This window comes from Gossypium arboreum, chromosome 4 (genome assembly GCF_025698485.1).
Source record: "Gossypium arboreum isolate Shixiya-1 chromosome 4, ASM2569848v2, whole genome shotgun sequence".
NCBI classification, from domain to species: Eukaryota; Viridiplantae; Streptophyta; class Magnoliopsida; order Malvales; family Malvaceae; genus Gossypium; species Gossypium arboreum.
The window spans coordinates 81,503,838-81,517,295 of record NC_069073.1 but is presented as its reverse complement, the minus strand read 5'-3'; the positions used below and the strand labels follow the sequence as shown (position 1 = coordinate 81,517,295).

The following is a 13,458-nucleotide window of genomic DNA, read 5'->3' as shown; positions in this document are numbered from 1 at the left end:
TTATAAAAAAAATTAATTTAATTTTAAAATTTTAGGTTAATTATAAATAAATTTAAAGATTTGGGGCCAAATTGAAAGACTCGCTAAATTCGTAGGGACTTACTGGGCAATTAGCCCTAATCCCAAAAACGACGTCGTTTCAGAATAGGCCTCAAAGGGGTGTTAGGACTAAATTGAAACAGAAATAAAAGGTTAGGGTTAGATTTTAATAAAAATAAAATGAAGTTAAAAATATCAAAAATATAGAAGGGTCAATTGGGCAATTATCCCTTTTATTAAAAATGCGCGGATCCTCCCCGGGTAAACGGGTCAACGTGTGGATCCTAATGCTTCGAAACGAAGTCGTTTTAGGCTTATTGGATTAAGCTAAAACGGCGTCATTTTACTGATGTTATAAAAGTAAAAAAAAAACTTTAAACATTCATTTTAAACATTCAACAGAAAAAAAAAAAAGAGAGAGCTCCAAAATTCTCTCGGAGCTCCGGCCAGTGGCCGTCCTGGCTTGTCCCGGAGCACCACCGCCTTCGGCCACACGCGCTTCACGCGCCACCGTGCCCAGCGGTTAGGGCTCTAAAAAAATTCCTCTTTCTCTCACGAATCAATAAGTAACCCTTATACTCATTTCTAACACTATTTACATGCAAAAAATAAAAATAAAGAAGGAAATAAAGCAAATAAATCACCTTTGCTTTTTGGTATGAAAACTGCTTGTATTTTTAGTTTTTTATTTCAATCTATATATGCGTAAAAAAACCTCTCGCTACATCGTTCTGATTTGGGCTTTTTATAGCCACTGGGAATTTGAAAATAAATATTACAAAATTTGGTTTTATTCCCTGCCATATTAGTTTCGATTCTGTGCCATTTTCCTTCCTTTTGCAGGTCTATACGCGACGATTGCGACGGAGGTGAGGGCATGCTGATTCAGGCCTTTTATTGCGGCGCAAAACGAGGCTAATATCGCCAGTGATCACGAGGGAGCTTGCGGCGCGAACCCTAGCTAGGGTTTCTCAGAAGCTGAAACTCCTTAAGTCAGTTGGGCTAGCTAGGCTGTGTTTGTTTGTTGGGTCAAAAGGGTATTTTGGGCCTGATTTGGGTTGTGAGTTTAGGTATGGGTGTAATGGGTATTTGGGTTATAGTTCACAGGTAGAATTTTTAGGTTTGATTTTGGGTTTTAGTTTTTGAGCAGTGGTTAGTGGGTTTGTATTTTGGGTTCTGTAAAAAGACTTAAATGGATTGTTTAATTTTATTTTTTGTTTAATTTTTAATTTTTGTAAGCCAGGGCAAATTATAGGTTCTACACGTAGCACCTTGGCTCTAAATGATCTTACATATCCTTAAAGCAACAGGCAAAAGAATAATATATTTAGCATATATTATTATGGCTCTCTATCTTTAGCTTTGAAATATCTTTGCTAAGCTGTTTTGCAAACAATTTGTAAAGAGAGAAAATAAATTATCCATATAACATATATAGATATAGGTTTGAAGCATGGAATTTGTAAAGAGAGTTATTATTTTCTACTCTCCCACTAGTTAAGGTATTACTCCATAATCCATTGTTAAAGCATGCGTGTTGACAACATCACTCACCACTAAACAACCTTTTTTTTCCCCCTCCAAATTCCTTTCATTCTCTATTAAGTCGTAAACTTTTTCCCAAGTGGGTCTCAATCATTTTCATTCATTCTCTCCAACAAAAGGGCACCATCTTTTTTCCTAAGATTTAAATTTATGTCATTAAGCTCCTATCGATTGGGTTCTTACTAACAATTCAGCCTGTTGGAACTAGCGTGTGTGCCATTAAACACAATGTAATAACTCGTTTTCGGTAAAATCGGAATAATTATTTTAGGACCACAAATTAGAGCCAAAAATAAAAAATTATTTTATGGTTGGTATCATGATAGTAAAGTCACGTGAAAATTTTGATAAGAAAATTTTACTGATTGTGTGTTTAATTAGGGAAGAACTAAATTGCATAAAATGTAAAAGTTGGGTTCTAGTAGCTATAGGTATCAAATAGCTATAGAATTCAAAACTTAAGGTCCTTACATGGTAATTAGACCATTGAAGAGTAGTTAGTAGACATTTTAATGACTTATCCATGGAAAAATTAGAAAAGGGTAGGGACTAAATTGAAAATCAATAAAATTAATAGATGATATGTAACACCCCAAACCCGGCCCAGACGTTATGACCGGATCCGACATGCCACATCGAAGCGTTAAAAACATTTTATATTGTTGATCCAGAAAAAACTTACTTAGTGTTTTAAAAGATAATTTCATTATAGGTTAAAGTGAATGGAAGTTGTGCACCAGGTAGGAAACCGGAAAAGAGGTGGTGAGTCCATCTGATCGCTAATACCAAGCTCCCTTCGGATCCAATCCTAGACATGCATACCACCATTTCCACACCTTAACGTCATGGATATTTCTAGGAAACCAATTTGATTAAGTCATTTTTAGGAAAAGTGATTAATTTTGGAAAATACTTTCATTGCGGAAGCTTTGCTTGTTGTCGTGTTATTTTAAAATCAATTGTTGTTTTTGAAAATGCGCCTAAAGCTATCCAATTTCAACATTAAAATAAGTAATACCTATCTTAGTAATACATATTAAAACCATCAAAAATAATTAAGCGGCCTTATTACATTTAAAAACCCAAAACTTCAAACGTAAATAAAAGGATGTCCAGTTCACCAGAAGAAAATCAAACTTTCAGAACGGGTGGCCACTCCGAATTCCCTCACAGCTCCAAGCCCACTATGGTTGGGGATTACCTGCGTGGATGAAAATAAAAGGGTGAGTTTGGGGAAACTCAGTGTGTAAAATAACCCAACCATAGTCTAAATCAGCTCAACCCACAGAAATAGAATAAGTTGGCCTTAGCCTGCAATGTAAATTCGAATAAAGCCCATAGGCCCATAATGTAACGTAGCAGATATTACATGTTTATGCGTAAAACCAACCTGATTCATCCATAACACCCCCGTACCAGCCTTACACCATGTGGGGAGACTACTCGACCCACCCAACCGCTACACACCACAGAAATCGCAGCGAGGCTGCAAGATATTGTGATGAAGTCACCAGATACAGATATTGTAGCAAAGCCACCAAAACAGATATATGTGGCAGAGCCACCAGATCAGATAATTGTGGCATAGCCACCAAGACAGATATATGTGGCAGAGCCACCAGATCAGATAATTGTGGTATAGCCACCAGGACGCTTCCTCCATAGTATAACCCATGTCCCCATGCAACAGATATATAATCATGGCATACATCATACAAAATCAGATCGTCATGTTTTTCAGTCAAAAGTAACCCTAGGGGTATAATGGTAATTTTACACCTAGGGGTATAACAGTAATTTTCCATACATAGGGGTATTCAAGTAATTTAACTATTCTTAAGGTTTTCATGCATATCATAGCCATTTACATACGATCAGAAACACTTACCGTATTTTCTTACCGACTTGGGCCCGTTGGCCCATTAAGCCCAAAAACATCGAAACGCATGGGATCACGCACTCTGCAGTCTTATCACTTTAATTTACCATATACATCAAACTATTAATCTCACGAGCATTCGTACACTTGCAAGTTCTCAAAATACCGGCTTTTCGGCTTTTGCCGATCTAGTCTATAAGAGGGTGTTAGTTACACACCTATTTGCGACGATATGCTGACGAGATCCACACACGAACCGCCTACAATTGGATTACTAACACGATAATCTAACTATTCAAATATGAACTACGTATTAACCCCTTACAATATTCGGCCAACCACACCTACAAATCAGAGTAAGCTTATAAGAAATCAATAAGCAACTCATTAACAAATTTTTGTCAGTGTTTACCACATAATCATAATTTCACTGCAAGCTGTCTTCCTGAGCAACAGTCACTAAATCATTTATAACTGGAGCTACGAAACTCCAAATCAAGTGCCGTTAATTTTCCCTGAAAATAAACTCATATATCTTCTACCCTTAAAATTTTCATAATTTTTAGTTTGGCCAATCAATACCAGATTTTTCTTAAAGTTTCCCATGTTTCACTGTTTGACTAATCTGACCACTCTTCATTACGAATCAAATTTCTCATTGTACAGAATTCAAAATATGTTCTCATTTATTCCATTTGAAACTAGACTCATTAAGCTTTAATTACATAGTTTATACAGCTTCTAACTCATCTCCCACAATTTATGGTGATTTTCCAAAGTCACGTTACTGCTGTTGTCCCAAGCAGATTTTTTACCAAATCACTCTTTCACACCTAACTTGCATGCTTGTTATTTAAACATGTATATCACCAATCAATCAGCACATATCTATGATTTTACGTAAGTATAATCTCCATTTCATCATTTTAAAGCACAACATGTTAGCCAATTTTTCCCCTTAGCATCTAAGGCACATGCATGTTCATTTGTTTGGCTCAACTTCACCTATCTTCCATTTTTCATCAAAAGAACATGAAACAACAACCATTTCCTTCATTTTAATTCATGACCAAATGCTCACAACACAACCAAAAACCAAAGTATGCTTCAAGAGTTAAGGTAGAATCAAGAAGAACTCATGAACATCAAGATAGAAGCAAACTACCATGAACTTACCTTCAATTTTCTTCCCCAAGTGACCAAACATTCAAGAGCTTTCTCCTCTCCTTTCTCTTCTCTAACTTTCGGCTATGATGAGCAAAGATGGACAAAACTTTGTTCTTTTCACCCCTTTTTCTTTTAATAAAATTTCATATTTCATCCATTTAATTCTTTAATACAAAAGACATGAAATTTCCATCATGGAACATTTACCTAACCCATTATCATGGAACATTTACCTAACCCATTATCAATTTGTACCATAAATTATGGATATCAAGTGCACATTTTGTCTATAACAACATGATGGCTGGCCACTTCATGTAAAATGGGAGGTTTGTCATGCAAATCGTCCGATTTTGCACTCCTATTTATTTGGCCACTTCAATTTAGACTATAGCATTTTCAAACATTTTCACATAGGTCCTATTTCATAATTTCACCCCCTTTTTCTTATGGAACAAAAAAATTAACTAAAATTGCCGGGTTCTATCTTATGCTTGGGCCTTCTAGAGGCCCACTAACATAATTAAACCTATGCCAACATTCACAGAATTCCCGAAAATTGGGGCGTTACAACACTACCCTCCTTAAAGAAATTTCGTCCTCGAAATTTACCTGATCCAACTAGTTGAGGGTATTGTTGACGCATAGTCTCTTCTGATTCCCAAGTAGCTTCTTCCCTTCCATGATTATGCCAAAGAACTTTCACTAACGGGACAGATTTCCTTCTGAGAACCTTAACATCTCGAGCCAATATTTGCACAGACTCCTCCTCAAAGGTCAAATCAATCTGAACTTCAATTTTCGCAATCGGCGGACATGAGCAGGGTCAGAACGATAACGCCTTAACATGGAGACGTGAAAAACATCGTGAATCCTATCTAACTCTGGAGGCAATTCCAACTGATAAGCCACTGGGCCTACTCGCTTCAAAACCCGATAAGGCCCAATGAACCGCAGACTCAACTTGCCCTTCTTACCGAACCTTAATATCTTCTTCCGAGGAGAAACCTTTAAGAAGACCATATCACCTACTGAGTACTCAATCTCCTTAAGCTTCAAATCTGCATACGACTTTTGCCTATCAGATGCTTCTTTTAACCAGTCCCTAATTATTCTTACCTTATCCTCAGTATCAGCTACCAACTCTGGTCCAAGAATTTGTCGCTCTCCTAGTTCAGTCCAACAACTAGGTGTACGACACCTTCGTCCATACAGTGCTTCATACGGTGCCATTCGAATACTCGCCTGGTAACTGTTATTGTATGCAAATTCTGCTAACGGCAAGTAATCCTCCCAACTACCTCGAAAGTCAATCACGCATCCCCTCAACATGTCCTCTAGAATCTGAATAACCCTCATTGACTGACCATTAGTTTGGGGATGGAAAGCCGTACTAAAGTTCAATCGCGTCCCCAATGCCTCATGCATCTTTTACCAAAACTGATATGTGAATCTGGGATCCCGGTCAGAGACAATCAAAACTGGGACTCTATGAAGTCATACAATCTCCGCCACATACAACTTGGCTAACTTTTGAAGCGAAAAGTCAGTACGTATAGGTATGAAATGGGCTGATTTGGTCAACCTATCCACAATCACCCACACCGAGTCTTTCTTTGATGGTGTCAAAGGCAACCCACTCACAAAGTCCATGGTTACCCTATCCCACTTCCAAAGTGGTATCTTCACCGGTCGTAATAAATCCGTAAGGTAATTGATGCTCACTTTCACTTGTTGACATGTCGACATTTTCCTACAAACTCAGTTATTTCGCTAAGTCCGTGCCACCAAGATAATTCTCGCAAGTTGTGATACAACTTATTCCTCCAGATGCATGGCACATAGTCCTCCATGAGCTTCCTTCAATATTTTCGCCTCAAATCGAGTCCTTCGAACACAAATTCTTCCTCGAAACACGTAACTCCTTCGCCATTTAACCCAAACTCGAAGTTTCCTTCCTTAACTTGTTGGAAACGAGCGACCAAAGACTCATCGCTCAACCGCTTTCCTTAATCTGATCCACCTAGGTTGGCCTCACTTGCAACTCACCAACAGACTTCCATCATCATATGAGACTCGACGAGCAAACATTGCTCTCGATCGACATCTGACTCTACGACTTAGAGTATCAGCTACCACATTAGCCTTGCCTGGGTGATACTCGATCGAACAGTCATAATCCTTAAGTAACTCAATCCATCTCCTTTGCCTAAGGTTCAACTCCTTCTGAGTCAACAAATACTTAAGACTCTTATGGTCAGTGTATATAATACACCTTTCTCCGTACAAGTAATGTCTCCAAATCTTAAGTGCAAATATCACTGCTGCCAACTCCAAATCATGAGTAGGATAGTTCCCTTCGTGAGGTTTAAGCTGTCGTGATGCATATGCAGCCACCTTACCCTCCTGCATTAACACGCAGCCCAAGCCTACATGTGATGCGTCATTGTACACAGTAAAATCCTTCCCAGACTCTGGCTGAATTAACACAGATGCTTCAGTCAGAACTTTCTTCAACTTCTCAAAAGCCTCCTGCTGGGTCTCAGTCCATACAAACGGTACCCTTTCCTTATGAGTTTTGTCAGAGGTGCTGCCATCACAGAAAAACCTTCCACAAACCTTCTGTAGTATCCTGCCAACCCTAGGAAACTTTGAATTTCTGACACCATCCTAGGTGCCTTCCACTCCAAAATTGCTTCAATCTTTCGAGGGTCCACCTTAATCCCTTCGGCAGAGACCACATGTCCTAAGGTTACCTCCCTCAACCAAAATTCACACTTGCTGAACTTTGCGAAGAGTTCCTTCTCCCTTAACACTCGCAGCACTATACGGAGATGCTCATCATGTTTCACTTCAGTTTCATAATATACCAGGATATCATCAATGAAGACGACTACGAATCGATCCAAGAATGGTTGGAACACCCAATTCCTCAGATCCATAAATGTTGCAGGAGCGTTCGTTAGTCAAAATGGCATAACTAAAAACTCGTAATGACCATACTGAGTCCTGAATGCCGTCTTATGGATATCCACCTCCTTGACCCTTAACTGATGATATCCAGATCAGAGGTCGATCTTAGAAAATACAGAAGCCCCTCTAAGCTGGTCAAACAGATCGTCAATCCTTGGCAGTGGATACTTATTCTTAATTGTCAGTTTGTTCAACTGGCGATAATCAATGCACATCCGCATTGTACCATCCTTCTTCTTCACGAATAGCACCGGTGCTCCCCATGGAGACACGCTTGGCCTAATGAAGCCCCTATCCAACAACTCTTGAATTTGAGCCTTTAACTCTACTAACTCCTTCGGTGCCATCCTATACGGTGCGATGGACACAGGCGCCATTCCAGACAACAAATCTATTCCAAACTCAACTTCTCGGTTTGGAGGCAATCTTGGAAGCTCCTCCAGAAAAACATCTTGGAACTCCTTTACGGTCCTAACCTTATCCACTATCAATCCCTCCTCTTCCGACTGACTTACAAATGCCAAATAGGCCTCACAACCTTTCTGAATCCACTTCTCGACTATTAATATCGACACCACATTGGATAAATAATCCCTTCGGTCACCTATCACCATAACCTCCTCATCCTTTGTGGTCCTTAACACCATTCGTTTAGCAGCACAATCCAGGGACGCCTTATGCTTAACAAGTCAGTCCATTCCCAAAATGAGATCAAACTCTCCGAACGGTAACTCCATCGATCTCCAGGAAAATCCTACCTTGAGTTTCTAAGGGTACATCCCTATACAGTTTGTCTACCCTAACCGAGTGACTCAAAGGACTTAGTATAGATACCCCACTCACAATCTCCTCAAAGCAGTCCAAGTTGTCCATAATCCGTTCTATGGCCTCTAACCAATATTCCGCCACATTCGGGGCTATACCAGACACGCCCCTAAAGATCTCCGCTCCGTTAGCCCGAAGTTGTTCAGAAATAGATCCCCGAACTCCATTGCCCGTACTTGCCCCGGCAACCCTTTCCAGAGCACGAAGCATTGTCTGTGACAGGGCATCATCCTCGGCATTGTGGTCATGAGACTCTACCTCTGTTGCCGGTGGTACCGGTGCATCCACCACCGGCATATGTCTCGAAGACGAAGATCTCGCTCGAGCACTTCCTCGGCTCCGTCCACAGCCTCTTGTACTCATATCGCATTATCTTGATTACGAATTTTTATGCATCAATTAATATTCCAGTGTTTATTACAGATGTTTTATGAATCAGACAGTAGTTTAGAGTTTGTTTTCACAGAATCGAAGTCTAGCTACTGTTTCAGTCTCTTATCAAATTTTCCTATGGTTTCAGTATCATCCTATCTAGAGTATCCTAATAGGGTTTCAGTATAGACAGATAATTCAGGAAAATATTCAGAAAAATTCAGAATACTTACAGACTTGAGCTGGAGATTCGGAATGCCACATTCTCAAGATCTAAATTTTGAAAATTGAGTTTTTCGTATTCTTTATAAATTTTTCGCTTTCAAAAATCTTTGTTTTTGTAAACCCATTCCATAGCCGAGTTGTTGCAACCTAAGCTCTGATACCACTAAATTGTAACACCTCAAACCCGGCCCAGAAGTTATGACCGGATCCGACATGCCACATCGAAGCGTCCAAAACATTTTATATTGTTGATCCAGAAAAAAACTTACTTAGTGTTTTAAAAGATAATTTCATTCTAGGTTAAAGTGAATGGAAGCTATGCACCGTAGGAAACCGAAAAGAGGTGGTGAGTCCATCTGACCGCTAATACCAAGCTCCTTCGGATCCAACCCTAGACATGCATACCGCCATTGCCACACCTTAACGTCATGGACATTTCTAGGAAACTGATTTGATTAAGTCATTTTAGGAAAAGTGATTAATTTTGGAAAATACTTTCATTGCGGAAGCTTTGCTTGTTGTCGTGTTATTTTGAAATCAATTGTTGTTTTTGAAAACGCGCCTAAAGCTATCCAATTTCAACAAGTTAAAATAAGTAATATGTATCTTATTAATACATATTAAAACCATCAAAATAATTAAGCGGCCTTATTACATTTAAAACCCAAAACTTCAAACGTAAATAAAAGGATGTCCAGTTCACCGAAGAAAATCAAACTTTCGAACGGGTGGCCACTCGAATTCCCTCACGCTCCAAGCCCACTATGGTTGGGGATTACTGCGTGGATGAAAATAAAAGGTGAGTTTGGGGAAACTCAGTGTGTAAAATAACCAAACCATAGTCTAAATCAGCTCAACCCAAAGAAACTGAATAAGTTGGCCTTAGCCCAGCATAGAAATTCGAATAAAGCCCATAGGTCCATAATGTAACGTAGCAGATATTACATGTTTATGCGTAAACCCAACCCTGATTCATCCATAACACCCCTGCATCAGCCTTACACCATGTGGGGAGACTACTCGACCCACCCAACCGCTACACACCACAGAAATCGCAGCGAGGCTGCCAGATATTGTGACAAAGTCACCAAATACAGATATTGTGGCAAAGCCACCAGAACAGATATATGTGGCAGAGCCACCAGATCAAATAATTGTGGCATAGCCACCAGGACAGATATATGTGGCAGAGCCACCAGATCAGATAATTGTGGCATAGCCACCAGGACGCTTCCTCCATAGTATAACCCATGTCCCCATGCAACAGATATATAATCATGGCATACATCATACAGAATTAGATCGTCATGCTTTTCAGTCAAAAGTAACCCTAGGGGTATAATGGTAATTTTGCACCTAGGGGTATAACAGTAATTTTCCATACATAGGGGTATTCAAGTAATTTAACTATTCTTAAGGTTTTCATTTATATCATAGCCATTTACATACGATCAGAAACACTTACCGCATTTTCTTACCGACTTGGGCCCGTTGGCCCTTTAAACCCAAAAACATCGAAATGCACGGAATCGCGCACTCTGCAGTCTTATCACTTTAATTTACCATATACATCAATCTATTAATCTCACGAGCATTCGTACACTCGCAAGTTCTCAAAATACCGGCTTTTCGGCTTTTGCCGATCTAGTCTATAAGAGGGTGTTAGTTACACACTGCTTATGCATTTATATCGATTTGAGATCCACACACGAACCGCCTACAATTGGATTACTAACACGATAATCTAACTATTCAAATACGAACTACGATTAACCCCTTACAATATTCGCCAACCACACCTACAGATCGAGTAAGCTTATAAGAAATCAATAAGCAACTCATTAACAAATTTTTGTCAGTGTTTACCACATAATCATAATTTCACTGCAAGCTGTCTTCCTGAGCAACAGTCACTAAATCATTTATAACTGGAGCTACGAAACTCCAAATCAAGTTCTGTTAATTTTCCCTAAAAATAGACTCATATATCTTCTATCCATAAAATTTTCAGAATTTTTGGTTTGGCCAATCAATACCAGATTTGTCTTAAAGTTTCCCATGTTTCACTGTTTGACTAATCTGACCACTCTTCATTACGAATCAAATTTCTCATTGTACAGAATTCAAAATATGTTCTCATTTATTCCATTTGAAACTAGACTCATTAAGCTTTAATTACATAATTTATACAGCTTCTAACTCATCTCCCACAATTTATGGTGATTTGCTAAAGTCACGTTACTGCTGCTGTCCCAAGCAGATTTATTACCAAATCACTCTTTCACACCTAACTTGCATGCTTGTTATTTAAACATGTATATCACCAATCAATCAGCACATATCTATGATTTTACTTAAGTATAATCTCCATTTCATCATTTTAAAGCACAACATGTTAGCCGATTTTTCCCCTTAGCATCTAAGGCACATGCATGTTCATTTGTTTGGCTCAACTTCACCTATCTTCCATTTTTCATCAAAAGAACATGAAACAACAACCATTTCCTTCATTTTAATTCATGACCAAATGCTCACAACACAACCAAAAACCAAAGTATGCTTCAAGAGTTAAGGTAGAATCAAGAAAAAATCATGAACATCAAGATAGAAGCAAACTACCATGAACTTACCTTCAATTTTCTTCCCCAAGTGACTAAACATTCAAGAGCTTTCTCCTCTCCTTTCTCTTCTCTAACTTTCGGCTATGATGAACAAAGATGGACAAAACTTTGTTCTTTTCACCCCTTTTTCTTTTAATAAAATTTCATATTTCATCCATTTAATTATTTAATACAAAAGACATGAAATTCCCATCATGGAACATTTACCTAACCCATTATCATGGAACATTTACCTAACCCATTATCATGAAACATTTACCTAACCCAATATCATGGAACATTTACCTAACCCATTATCAATTTGTACCATAAATTATGGATATCAAGTGCACATTTTGTCTACAACAACATGATAGCTGGCCACATCATGTAAAATGGGAGGTTTGTCATGCAAATCCTCCTATTTTGCACTCCTATTTATTTGGCCACTTCAATTTAGCCTATAGCATTTTCAAACATTTTCGCATAGGTCCTATTTCATAATTTCACCCCCTTCTTCTTATGGAAAAAAAAATTAACTAAAATTGTCGGGTTCTATCTTATGCTTGGGCCTTCTAGAGGCCCACTAACATAATTAAACCTATGCCAACATTCACAGAATTCCCGAAAATTGGGGCGTTACATGATAATTAATTAAGAAGATAAAAATCATTTATTTTCATATCATCTTCCCCAATTTTAAGAGAGGAATAAAACTTTTCAAGCTTAATAAGGTATCAAATCAAGTCCCGTTTTTAGTAATTTTTATATTTTTGGAATCGGGATAGTCTAATCTTTCTATTTAGTGGATTTATTTGAAACGTTATCAAGGTATGAAATTTGGTCATGGATGAATATGTTAAATATTAGAAATTTATGGTAGAAAATGAAAAGTTATCCATAGATAAACAACTTTTACAAAGCAAATTTTGATGAAAACTTGATTTAGGGACTAAAATGAAAAAATTGTGAAACCCATGGAAAATTCTTAAATTTGTGAAATGTATGTGCTATAAATGTAGTATATAAATTTCGGCTAGGCTTGGAAAGAGGGTTAAATTTCATGAATTACAAGTGTATCAAAAACAACTCATTACTAGCCATTCCAATGGCTAGATTACAAGCATCATTTTATATTTACATGCCACTATGGCCAATATATCCTATACATGCCATTACAACCATATTTGATTTACCATATTGTACCGACATGGGCCGATGGATAGTCTGAGTGATCTCGCCAAGCTTCCAATCCAACGAGCTTCTGATTTACTCTAAAACAGGGGAAATAAAATGGAGTAAGCATAAAATGCTTAGTAAGTTCGTATAACATGATACTTAACTTACCATTCAATTTTATTTTGAGGTAACTATGTAAGGCATATCCACTCAATTTGACCTCAAGCCCTACACATATCCTCATTGCCCTTGTTATTATAATATTCCATAATAACATCAAAAAACATGTATGAGCTCAACAACAATCAAGTTTCCATGCACACATATGTTTTCCACAACATGTATAAATCACATCGTTATGGCTCAAGTATATTTTCTTATAACTCATCTCGAGTTCAAATTATTTCATATCAAAACTTTACTCATAATACTTGTAATATCAATGTCACATGAGTAGTGGTACACTCAAAGTGTACAAGTCTATAACCAAGGATGAACATTTTCATCTAATGAATTTCATATCCAAATATCATCATCACTTGTTCTCATATGTTAATTGTCATGTATCCTAATTTTCATGGATTTCAGACAACTACGTATAATAACTCATTTCTCATTCATGTCCTTTCATGTCAAGATTTTTACCCGTTGAAT

At 37.9% G+C, this 13,458-nt stretch overlaps 1 long non-coding RNA gene across 1 annotated transcript; it reads right to left on the bottom strand.

The window, feature by feature from the left end:
• Window positions 1-2,592: 2,592 nt before the first annotated feature.
• Window positions 2,593-11,813, bottom strand: LOC128291459 (uncharacterized). The gene is made up of 3 exons (XR_008281251.1): window positions 11,656-11,813; window positions 3,682-3,807; window positions 2,593-2,785 (listed from the first exon to the last, which is right to left on the bottom strand). It is a non-coding gene; the product is annotated as an uncharacterized LOC128291459 (long non-coding RNA).
• Between the last annotated feature and the right edge of the window lie 1,645 nt (window positions 11,814-13,458).